This window comes from Orycteropus afer, unplaced genomic scaffold (assembly GCF_000298275.1).
Source record: "Orycteropus afer afer isolate SDZICR_OR568_19922 unplaced genomic scaffold, OryAfe1.0 scaffold00278, whole genome shotgun sequence".
Lineage (NCBI taxonomy): Eukaryota > Metazoa > Chordata > Mammalia > Tubulidentata > Orycteropodidae > Orycteropus > Orycteropus afer.
Window position 1 is genome coordinate 2,115,161 of NW_006921865.1, and position 5,640 is coordinate 2,120,800.

Sequence of the window (5,640 nt, forward strand, 5' to 3'; positions counted from 1 at the left end):
TTTTTTTTTTTCCTTACCAATTCTGACACCAAATGTCCCATCTATGGCATTCTTTACTCCTCTGTTTGGTTCAATAATTTATTGTAATTGCCACAGTCCTCACAGACAATCCACACGATGGTGAGATTTATTCGGGAAGTAACAGGTTACAATTCAGGATCAGAAAAAAAAAAAAAAAAAAAAACTTTACAACTGGACCAATAAGAAACAACATAATAAATAGGGAAAAGATTTCACTTTCCTTGGAACCACAATCCACGACTCATCTGTCAGTTTGTCATATTTTGGTGGATTACCAGTTGTTGTAAGGCTAAAGGCTATGCCACCAATATTTCAAATACCAGCAGTGTCATTCATGGTGAATAGGTTTTAGCTGAGATTCCAATCTAAGATAGACTCAGAAGAAGGAAGAGGCCATCTACTTCTCAAAGAACTGGCCAGTAAAAACATTATGAATAGCACTGAAGCATTGTCTGATATAGTACTGGAAAATTTTATGAAAAACCATGAAACTTAATCCAATATAGTGCTGGAAGTTGAGCCCCTCAGGCTGGAAGGCCCTCAAAATATGACAGGTGAAGAGCTGCCTCCTCAAAGTAGAGTCGAACTTAATGATGTGGAAGGAATAAAACTTTTGGGATCTCCATTTGCTGATGTGGCATGACTCAAAATGGGAAGAAATAGCTATAAACACAAACTAATCATTGGAACATGGGATGTAGGAAGTGTGAATGTAGAAAAATTGGAAGTTGTCAGAAATAAAATGGAACACATAAAGATCAATATCTTAGGCATTAATGAGCTGAAATGGACTGGTTTTGGCCACTTTGACTCATACAACAATATGATATACTATGCTGGGAATGACAAATTGAAGAGAAAAGGCATGGCATTCATTTTCATAAATATGTTTCAAGATATGTCCTGAAGTATAATGCTGTCAGTGATAGGATAATATCCATATGTCTACAAGGAAGACTAGTTAATACTACTTTATTCAAATTTGTGTGTCAACCACCAAAGCCAAAGAGGAGGAAATTGAAAATTTTTCCAACTTCTGCAGTCTGAAATTGACCAAATATGTAATCAAGATATAGTGATTATTACTTGTGATTGGAAATCAAAAGTCAGAAACAGAGAAGAATCATTGTTGTTGTTAGGTGCCACTGAGTCATCTCCAACTTACAGCAACCCTATGCACAGTAGAATGAAGCACTACCTGGTCCTACGCCAGTTCTGTGATCCCTGCTATACTTAAGTCCATCACCACTGCCACTGTGTCCATCCATCTCGTTGAGGACCTTCCCCTCTTTTGTCCACCCTCCACCTTACTAAGCATGACATTGTTCTCCAGGGAATGTCCCTTCTAACAACATGACCAAAGTATGTAAGACAAATTCTGGCCATTCTTGCTTCCAAGGAGCATTCCAGCTGCACCTCCTCCAGGACAGATTTGTTAGTTCTTTAAGCAGTCTGTGGTATTTTCAGCATTCTTCGCCAACACCACAACTCAAAAGCATCAATTCTTCTTCGATATCCCTTCTTCATTGTTCAGTTCTCACATGAATATGAGGTGATTGAAAATACCATGGCTTGTGTCAGGCACACCTTAGTCCTCAAGGAGACATCTTTGCTCTTCAGCTCTTGAAAGAAGTCCTTTGCAGCAGATTTTCCCAGTGCTATCTGTCATCTGATATCTTAACTGCTGCTTCCATTGGCGTCAATTGTTGAACCAAACAATGTGAAGTCTTTGACAACTTCAATATTTTCTCCATTTATCATGATGCTACTTATAGGTCCAGTTGTGAGGATTTTTCTTTTCTTTATATTGAGATATACTCCATACTGAAGACTGTATTCTTCAACCTTCATTAGTAAGTGCTTCAAGTCATCCTCACTTTCAGCAAGCAAAGTTGTGTTGTCAGCATATGATGAAGAATGAAGGATATTGAAGAAGAAGTTGAAGCTGCACTGAAGCAATTGGCAAAAAACAAGGCTCCAGCAACTGATGGAAGACTCATTGAGATGTTTCAACAAATGGATGCCACACTGGAGGCACTTACTTGTCTATGCCAAGGAATTTGGAAGCCAGCTACCTGGACAATTGACTGGAAGACATACATACTTGTACACATCCCAAAGAAAGGTGATCCAGCATAATGTGGAAATCATTGAACAATATTATTAACATGTTGTTGTTGTTATATGCCATCGAGTTGGCCCTGACTCATAGCGACCCGCCTTGGGTTTCTGAGGCAGTATCACTATGGAAGTAGATTGCCCAAACTTCCTTCCAAGGAGTGGCTAGTGGGCTTGAAATGCCAGCCTTCTACTTAGCAGTCAAGTGCCTTAAGTACTATGCTACAAGAGCTCCCATTATTAACATAACACACAATAAAACTTTGCTGAAGATAACTCAAAAACAGTTGTAGCAGTATATTGACAGAGAACTTCCAGAAACACAAGCTAGATTCAGAAGAGGATGTGGAATGAGGGATATCATTCCTGATGTCAGATGGTTCTTAGATGAAAACAAAGAATAACAGAAAGATGTTTACTTGTGTTTTATTGACCACACAAAAGCATTCAACTGTGTGGATCATAACAAATTATGGATAACATTGAGAAGAATGGGAATTCCAGAACACTTAATTGTGCTCATAAGGAACCTGTACATAGACTAGGAGGCTGTTGTTGGAACAGAACAAGGGTATACTGCATGGTTTAAAGTCAGGAAGGGAGTGCATCAGGGTTGTATTCTTTCACCATACTTATTCAATCTGTATGCGAAGCAAATAATTCAAGAAGCTGGACTATATGAAGAAGAACATGGCATCAGAATTGGAGAAAAAGTCTTCAACAACCTGCAATATGCAAATGACATAAAGTCGCTTTGTGAAAGTGAAGATGACTTGAAACACTTACTGATGATGATCAAAGACTGCAGCATTCAGTATGGATTACACCTTAACATAAAGAAAATGAAAATCCCCACAACTGGACCAATAAATAACATCACAATAAATGGAAAAAAGATTGAAGTTGTCAAGGATTTCATATTACTTGGTTCTACAATCAATACCAGTGGAAGGAAGCATCAGTCAAGACATCAGGCAATGTATTGCATTGGACAAATCTTCTGCAAAAGACCTCTTTAAAGTGCTGAAGAGCAAAGATGTCTCTTTGAAGACTAAAGTTTGCCTAACCCAAACCACAGTATTTTCAATTACCTTATGTGCATGTAAAAGTTGGACAATAAAAAGGAAGATCAAAGAAGAGTTGATGTTTTTGAGTTGTGTTGACAAAGAATACTCAAAGTGCCATGGAGTGCCAGAAAAATAAACAAATCTGTCTTGGAGGATGTGCAGCCAGAATACTCCCTGGAAGTGAGAATAGCTAGACTTCATCTCACATACTTTGGTCATGTTGTTAGAGGGACAATTCCCTGAAGAAGGATATCATACTTGGTCAAGAGAAGGGTCGGCAAAAAAAGTGGAAGACCCTCAATGAGATGAATTGACACAGTGGCTGCAAAGACATGCTTTTAGGTATAGCAAGGATTGTGAGACGGGTGCACAACCGGGCAGTGTTTCATTCTATTGTACATAGGGTTGCTATGAGTCAGAATAGAGTTGAGGGCACATAACAACAACAAAATCAACACCCATGGACATAATAGTCAAGAAATCAGATGTTGTACTTCACTGAGCCCACCACTTGTCTGTCGTTTTGTCATAGTGTGGTGCATTGCATGTTGCTCTGAGGCTGGTGGCTATGCCACCAGTATTTCAAATACCAGCAAGGTCACCCATGCTGGGCAAGTTTAAGCAGAGCTTGCAGACTAAGATAGACTGAAAAGAAGGACGGCCATCTACTTCTGAAAAACTGGCAACTGAAAACCTTGTGAATAGTAGTGAAACACTATCTGACATATTACTGGGAAACTTTATGAAGAGCCTTGAAATCTTTGCAGACATAGTTCTGGAAAATAAGCCCTTCGGATCAGAAGGCACTCAAAATATGACTGGGGAAGAGCTGTTCCTCAACATACACCCATTGCCATTGGGTCAATTCTCACTCATGGTCATCCCTATTGAGTTTCCAAAGCAGTAAATCTTTAAAAAAGTAGATTGGCCCATCTTCCTTGTATGGAACCTCTGGTGGGTTTGAACAGACAACCTTATGATTAGCAGTCAAATGCCTTAGGCACTGTGCCACCAGAGGTCCTTCCTCAAATAGGGTCAACCATAATGACATGGATGGAGTAAAGATTTCTAGACCTTCATTTATTGATGGTGCATGACTCATGGGAAGAAATAGCTGCAAGTGTCCATAAAAAATTGGAATGTGGAATGTATGAAATATGAATCTAGGAAAATTGGAAATTGTCAAAAAAGAAATGGAATATGTAAAGATTGATACCTTAGGTATTAGCTGAAATGGGCTAGTGTTGGGCATTTTGAATCAGACAAGTATATGGGCTACTATGCCAGAAATGACAAATTGAAGAGGAATGGCATCACATTCATCATCAAAAGAACATTTTAAGATCTATCCTGCAGTACAATGCTGTCAATGATAGAATAATATTCATACTCCAAGGGAGACCAGTTAATATGACTAGTATTCAAATTTATGCACTGAACACCAAAACAAAAGATAAAGAAATTGAAGGTTTTTACCAATGTCTGCAGTTTGGAATTGACTACTCTTGCAATCAAGGTGTATTGTTTGTCTCTGATGAGTGGAATGCAGAAGTTGGAAGCAAAGAAGCATTAGTAGATGGTTGAAAAATGTGGCCTTGGTCATAGAAATGGCACCAGAGATCGGATGATAGAATTTTGAAAGACCAACAACTTATTCATTGCAAGTACCTTTTTCAACAACATAAACGGAGACTATATACATGAACCTTGCCAGATGGAATACACAGAAATCAAATTAACTATATTTGTGGAAAGAGGTGATGCAGAAGCTCAATATCCTCAGTCAAAAAAGTCCAGGAGCTCACCGTGAAATAAACCATTAATTGCTTATATGCAAGTTGAAGTTGAAGTTAAAGAAAATTAAAAAAAAAAAAAGGTCCACAAGAGCCAAAATATAACCTGAGTATATCCTCCCTGAAATTCCTGAAATTAGAGACCATCTGAAGAATAGATTTGACACTTTGAACACTAATGAAAAAAGACCACATGAGTTGTGGGATGATGTCACAACATCATACATGAAAAAAGCAAAACGTCATTAAAAAGATAGGAAAGGAAGAAAAGAACAAAATAGATACCAGAAGAGACTCTGAAACTTATTTTTAAATGGAGAGTAGCTGAAGTGCAAGGAAGCAGTGTTGAAATAGAAGAGTTGAATAGTAGATTTCAAAAAGTGGCATGAGAAGACACAGTAAAGTATTACAATGAAATGTGCAAAGAGCTAAAATCAGAAAATCAAAAAAGGAAGAACATACTTGCTATTTTTCAAGCTGAAAAACTGAAGAAAAAAATCATGCCTCAAATTGCAATATTGAAGTATTCTATAGGCAAAGCTCTGTTAGCATAGTGCCTAAGGCACTTGACTGCTAACCAGAAGGCTGGTGGTTCAAACCCACCAGCCACTCCTCAGAAGGAAGGTTGGGAAATCTACTTC